The sequence below is a fragment of the Hibiscus syriacus genome, unplaced genomic scaffold, assembly GCF_006381635.1.
Source record: "Hibiscus syriacus cultivar Baekdansim isolate YM2019G1 unplaced genomic scaffold, ASM638163v2 tig00110210_pilon, whole genome shotgun sequence".
NCBI classification, from domain to species: Eukaryota; Viridiplantae; Streptophyta; class Magnoliopsida; order Malvales; family Malvaceae; genus Hibiscus; species Hibiscus syriacus.
This window is the reverse complement of record NW_024062629.1, coordinates 491,426-499,106: the sequence shown is the minus strand read 5'-3', so window position 1 is coordinate 499,106 and position 7,681 is coordinate 491,426. Positions and strand designations below refer to the sequence as shown.

The 7,681-nt window shown below is 34.0% G+C and overlaps 1 pseudogene; it reads left to right on the top strand.

Annotated features, from left to right (window-relative positions):
- Positions 1-1,125: 1,125 nt before the first annotated feature.
- LOC120113604 lies at positions 1,126-2,858 on the top strand (annotated as a pseudogene).
- Positions 2,859-7,681: the final 4,823 nt, after the last annotated feature.

Sequence of the window (7,681 nt, the reverse complement as noted above, 5' to 3'; positions counted from 1 at the left end):
ATTTTATTCTTAATTTAGTCTTAAATTCACATTTTTTTATTTTTTTAAAAATTTAAATCTTAAATTCATACCTTAACTAAAGCAATATATATATATATATATATATATATTATTCTTTTTTTTAAAAGTAAAAATATATATTTCATATCTTAACTAAAAGTAAAAATATATATATTTTATTCATAATTTTTAAATTTAAATCTTAAACTTTTATTTTAAAAAATGTGAATAATATATATATATATTTTTACTTTAGTTAAGATATAAATTTAAGATATAAATTTAAAAAAAAATATGAATTTAAGACTAAAATATATATTTTTTACTTTAGTTAAGATAAGAATAAAATATATTTTTAATATTAAGATGCGAGTTTAAGTTAAAGATATACATTAAGTTATAAGATATATATTACATGTAATCCTTTTTGTACTAAATAAATAGCTTGACCTAGTGGGTTTGCCTCCCCCTTCACGTCATGGATCCATGTCGCCCTCTTTGGTTCTTTAATTTTCTTTCCACCGGGTGTGTCACCCTCTAATTAATGTAAAATAAATAAATAAATAAATAAATAAATAAATAAATAAATAATAAAATTAAATAGTAACACATGACATCATCCGATTAGAAGATTAATTTTATTTTAATTTATTAAAATTAAGATCCAATTGATAGAATATATAAGTAAGAGTGATAAAATAGGTAATTATATTAATTTTACTAACTGTCACATCAGCACATCCATTAATTGTTAACTTCAAGTGATCTAATTAAATATATTTAAATAATTAAATTACTTGATTAAAAAAATTTAAAAATAATGATCTAAAGAAAATTGGACTATAGTTAGACGTTGTACGATATAGTTTAGCCTTGAATGAATGAGGAGAGTAGAGTGACGAGATTTAGGAAATATTAGATTCCATATCGAACACTCAAATATAAAAATAAAAAAAAATCTTCATCTTCTTTTTTTATTCAGTATCTTTCCATATATAAACCGAAATTTAAAAAAAATAAAATAAAACCAATCCAGAAGTTAACACACGCTCATTACATTAGATTCCCCTTTTTTTTCATCTTTCTGGGTTTTCCTGACAAAGTGTAACCTTGGCAAAAGTATGCTGTAAATCTGGTCAGACCCACCCCTACGTTTCGCTTCATCACTGATCACTAACCAGGTCGCCACCATGAACCAAGGGGGGCGTAACCACCGCCAACACTTCCCAAGGATCCCGGATTTCCTTCAGAGCGTCAATCTCAAGTACGTGAAATTAGGTTACCAGTTACCACTCTCTGATTTACAATCTCCCTCTGTTTCATCCCTCTTATCGCCGTGATTTCGATCGAAGTTTCTCAAATGAGTATCGGTGATTTACACCAATTATGGCTTCACCTTCAGTACAATCTCGTCAGCGTAACCATTTGCTCTGCTATTATAGTGTTCGGGTTAACTGTCTACGTCATGACCCGACCCAGACCCGTTTACCTTGTCGATTACTCTTTCTACCGTCTCCCTCATCACCTCAAAGCCCCGTACGGTCGGTTCTGAAGCACTCTAGGCTGACCGGTGATTTTGATGAATCGTCCCTCGAGTTCCAGCGCAAGATTTTGGAGCGCTCGGGGCTTGGGGATGAGACTTACCTGCCAAACGCAATGCATGATATCCCTCCTACACCGTCTGTGGCCGCGTCGGCGAGGGAAGAAGCGGAGGAGGTTATGTTTTGGGCATTGTATATTCTTTTTAAGAACACTAATGTCAACCCCAAGGATATTGGTATTCTTATTGTGAATTGTAGTTTGTTTAATCCAACGCCATCATTGTCTGCTATGATTGTGAATTAAGTACAAGCTAAGGGGAAATATTGGGAGTTATTATTAGGTGGGATGGGATGCAGTGCTGGAGTTATCAACTTAGATCTTGCTAAGGATTTGTTGCACGTGCATAGGAATACTTATACCGTTGTTTTAAGTACTGAGAATATCACTCAGAATTGGTATTTTGGGAATAGAAAGTCCATGTTGATTCCCAATTGTTTGTTCCGAGTTGGGGGTTCTGCCCTTTTGCTTTCAAATAAGTCCAAGGACAAGCGGCGAGCTAAGTATAAGCTTATTCATGTGGTGATGACTCATCGTGGAGCTGATGGCAAGGCATTCAGGTGTTTTTATCAGGAACAAGATGATGCCGGGAAGACTGGTGTTTCGCTTTCTAAAGATTTGATGGCGATTGCTGGAGGTGCATTAAAGATCAACATCACTACGTTGGGTCCTCTTGTGTTACAAATCAGCGAGCAGCTTTTGTTTTTTCTCGATGTTACTGGTAAAGAAATTGTGCAATGCTACTGCGAAGCCTTATATTCCGGATTTCAAGTCGGCATTTGATCATTACTGTATACATGCTGGTGGGAGGGCTGTGATTGATGAACTTGAGAAGAATCTGCAACTGCTACCTATACATGTTGAGGCTTCTAGAATGACTCTCCATCTCTTCGGAAACACTTGTTCTAGCTCCATATGGTATGAACTATCGTACACTGAGGCCAAGGGGAGGATGCGGAAACGAAACCGAGTTTGGCAAATTGCATTTGGAAGTGGTTTCAAATGTAATAGTGCAGTCAGGGAAGCGCTTCGGAATGTAAAGCCTTCTAGTAATGGCCCTTGAGAAGATTGCATTGATAACTATCCTGTGAAAATAAGCACGTAGCTAAGCGACGGATTTTGATTCTATATTCAGACTCAGTATTCCATCAGAAGACACACTTGCTTCATGTGATTCTTGATTTGTCCTTTAGTAAGCTATTTTTCTTTCTATGTTGTCATAATTCTCCATGTAGTTACTAGCCATTTACCTTGTTTAAGTTCGATATTTACCGGAACTTTAATCAAGTGCTTCTGATGTTAGGGTTTTGCTTGTTGAAATTATTGCTGGAATATATTCCTGCGGCTAAAAGTGGAAAGCACCACAATGGTACCTAATTCCTCGCTGTAATTTTAATTATATAGGTACTCCTTTAGCTGAATTCAGTTTGAAGATACTAATTTTTTTTACCCATTTTAATTTATTTATTATTATTATTACTATAATTATTATTATTATTATTATTATTACTATAATTATTATTATTATAATTATTATTATTATAAATATTATTATTATTATTATTATTATTAAATATATATATATATATATATAATAATAATAATAATAATAAAAAATACAAGCCCAGTCAACCGGCCCAAACCAAACTGAAACCCTAAACATTTAGGGTTTCAGCTAGGGTTTCTAACCCTAGCGCCGCAGCCGCCTCTGCCTCCAGCCGCCCCACGTCGACGATCAGCTGCCAGATGCTCGAATCCACTTCAGCCACGACGCCGCCGCCTCGCTGAAGAATCCAGAAGCTTTGCTGCTTCAACACCCGCCGCCCACGTCGCAAGCTATATGGGGTGAGTCACCACATAGCTCGGTGACTCACCGAACTCCACCTTTCGGACCGGTTCGAGATAAGCGCCGGTGACGGCTATAAAGCCATCACCCAACCTGCAAAGAAAGGAGGACGGAGGTAGCCAACAGAAAAAAAGAAGAAGAACGGAGAACAAAAATAAAGAAAACCCCACAACACAGCAAGGAAAGGAAGAAGAGAGACTTACCGTGAAAGCCACCGCCTTGATCGGAGTCACCACCGGCCTCTAGACGTCACCAAAAACCTTCGAAAACCGAAGGTATTTTTTTAGATTTGCTCCGATCGGGAGCCGTTTAAAAGAAAAGACCATCGGAACCGTCATTAGGACGGTCCGATCTACGTTTTAATGTAAAAAAAAATTATCCGGCCACCGAAGGCAGTGGCCGGTGGCGGGATCAACGCCGGCGAGTGGCTGTCGGCCGGAGAGCTTCTCTCTGTTTTAGAGAGAAGCGAGAGAATTTTTTTCTCTCTCAAAGAAGAGAGAGAGAGGGAAGAGATGAGAAATGAAGCTGGCCCTTCGGGCCAGCCGATTTTGGCTTTAAATAGCCCTTCCCGAACGACGCCGTTTCGGGGAGGGCTATTTGTGTAATTAAATAAAAGTTAAATCCTTTCCACAGTCATCCTAATTTGTAAACTTTACATTTTAGTCACTAAATTAATTTATAATCCTTTTAATTCGGTTCTTTAATTTTAATTTTATTTATTTTAGTCCTTTGTATTAAAATAATATATTTAGGGTAAATGACAGATTTAGTCCTTTAATTTTAATAATTAATTTTTTTAATATGAATAGTATGTTTTAATTTATTTTAATCTAATATCCGAATTTTATATAATTTTATTTTAGTCACTAAATTAATAAATAAGGAAATAGCATGTTTAATCCCTATAATTTTGATTAATTATGAATTAGGTATTTAATTTCAATTTTACTATAATTTAGTCATTAATTTTAAATATTTTCATTTATTTTACTGCTTTTAAATATATAGTTCTAATTGTATTCTTATTGTTTTAATTTTACTTGTTTATATATTTAAATATTTTTATTATTATTATGTAGTCATAAATATATATATAATAAATAATAATTTATATTTTTCAATAAATTATTTTTTATTTTTCAATATCGAAGAATAGGGCAGTTTTAATACAACTGGATGTCCTATTCTGGTATTTTAAAATTAAATATTAATAAAAAATTATTATTTAATTTTATTTAAATTAATATTTATTAATATCAAAGAAAAGAGCTGTCTTAAGGCACCTAGAAGTCCTTTTCTGATATTTTTAAATAAATAAATATTTTTTTTATAATTTTGAAATAATAGGATTATAAATTAAATATATTTTGAATTTTTAAAATTTTAATAATAGAGACAATTTATAATTAAAAAGTACCAATTTTGGGCGTTGTAGGGGTGCTAATCCTTCCCTAAACGTAACCAACTACGAATCCCTTTTTACTATTAAAAAGAACGAATTTTGGTTAAAACGCAGATTAATTTATCTTTTAACTGATGTTTTCTTAAAAACTCTTTTAAAAGATAATTTTTTAGGTATTCGACCTACCTGACTCAAAAGGACGATGGCGACTCCCCAAATTCTTTTCAAAACCATTTATTTACATCAATTTTCCCGCTAAATAAATATTTCGTGCCCGGACGAAAACCGGTTACGATAGTTTGGCGACTCCGCTGGGGAACTGGTCAAACTTTTAAAATCAATTATAAATTGTCTCTATTAATTATAAATTAAAAATTCATATATGTTATTTATAATTCTTTCTTTTCAAATTTTTTATATATTTATTATTTTCATAGTATTTATATATTTTCTTATTAATATTTCATTTTATTTGCAAGTATTTTATTTCATTATTTATTTTTCTGTCAGAGGTTTGAACATTTCTCCTCACACACAACACTTGCATTGCATAACATAAAGCTCTATAATTGAGTTTGTCCCTTTTAAGTGGGAGTGAAAGCGACGTCTTCGTGAGAATTTATTCTCCGTGTCAGACCTAGCAAGTAACTTTCGGGGTTCATATGCTCTATGTCTTCGTGAGAATTTATTCTCCGTGCCAGGAATAGAGAAATGTATCCCCTCGAATTGAACTCGATCCATTTTAGTCTGTGATGGATTAGGATTGAGGGTTAACAGCCCAAGGGGCACTAACAAGGACAATTCGGGTACCTTTATTCTTAGATCTAAAACCTTACATATAATAAACCCTAGAAACTCTTCCGATCTGAAGCCATGCCGAAATTTTGTCCAAAATAGGTGTACACACAGGAGAAATGAATTCTAACTTTCCTATTAATTTATTTATTTTCTTACTGATTGAATTACATGTAAATTTAAATTATTTAAATTATGAAAAAACATGTTTAAATAAAGATATTTAGGTAGATATTATTGTTAAATTTCTTTATTATGTAAACTAATTCATTTCTTTTTGTGTGTTCTTTATCTCTTTTGTTTGCATAGCATCATACAGGATAAAAGGCATTGATCCTCGTGTTAATTGTCTCATTGAAAAGCCTTCATCCATGGATAAAAAGTGTTCAAATCAAATAATTCTAAACTCAGAAGTAAGACAGTGGGCTGAGGATTTACAAAGACAAGGAGGAGACAGTCTGCAAGATGACTATGTATCGGACTTGGCCAGTTATGCTTCAGTTTCACTAAAAAGAAATGACATGCAAGATTTGCGAAGCATTTGGGAAAGTTGGGACTCAAACAAAAAGTTGCAGTTTTATCAGACTTACGGAGACATCCCATATTTGCTCTATGTCGAAGTTGATGATGACTTGCTTCGAGCCCTAATTCAATTCTGGAATCCATGGTACAATTGCTTCACTCTCAATAAAGAGGACTTGGTCCCTACTATTGAAGAGTACACAACTTTGCTACATATAGAAGGGGCTTTGGAAAATCGAATTTATTCAAAGTCAATTAAAACTCAACCCTTTCGAGTTAAATTAGCAAAGATTGCCGGAGTACGAGAAGAATGGGTGGCATCCCGTACAAAATAAAAAGGCGAAGGCGAAGGCATTGCTTGGACCAATATTAAAGAACTTATTCAGAGTCATCCAGACACTAAAGTACGATTCGATCTATTTGCTCTGAGTATGTATGGTATGGTCATCTTCCCGAAAGTATTGGGATATATTGAAGCTGCAGTAGTAGATTTGTTTGAGCAACTACCAAAAAAGATTAATCCTGCTTCTGCAATTCTAGCAGAGACTTTCAGATCATTAAATGCTTGTAGAAAGCTAGGAGGTGGACGATTCTCAGGGTGTACCCAGTTGTTATATGTTTGGATCCGTAGCCATTTCTGGAGGACAGAAAAGGTTTCATACCGGCGCTTTAATACGGATTATTCACCAGTAAAAGAATTTCTGGAGCAAGAATGGCCGAAAGAAATTAAGAAAGATATGTGGATTAATGCCTTTCGAAATCTGCAAAGCAATGACATTGTTTGGCGAGCCCCGTGGCAAATCCAAAGAGAATTCTTTTACAAATGTGGTGATTACAACTGGATAATGCTGCTCGGATTGTGGGGAGGAATTGGATATGCACTACTTCTGGTCATAAGACAGTATGAAGGTCGTCAATTTGTACCTGTCACTGCTGGATTATATTCATATGAGTTCGCATTCCACAGCAAAAATTATAAAAGAAATATCATGGAAGCCTTTACAGCTTGGAAAACAACTTTTTGTATCCGAGCTAAAGCAGTAAAAGAAATGTTAACTCCTGATTATGAGGAATGGAGATCTATCGGGAAAAATGAAAATATTCCTCTACCAGATCAAAATGAGGATATCTCTATGGAAGATCGCATTAAGGTGGTTCCATCAGAGATTGAAATCCTGAGAGTTGATTTTGAAGCAGAAAGAGAAGGCTGGTCGAGAGAATTAGAGCAAATGAGACGAGATAAAGCTATGTTGGGTGTTGACATTGACTTTCATTCATCACAATGTGCAATGTTGAGAGAAAACAAAGAAAAAGTTGATGGTGAATTTAGAGCATTAAAGAAAAATTACCAGGAGTTATATAAATCCCGGAAAGCATCAGGACCAAGCCAATCAACAGTACAGATGACCAGAGAATTGAACATCGAGAAAAGTCGAGTTGAAGATCTGAAAGGAAAGAATAGCCGTCTACTTAAAAGCCTTGAGAAAGGAAAGCAAAAAATAGAAGATTTTGAGGTT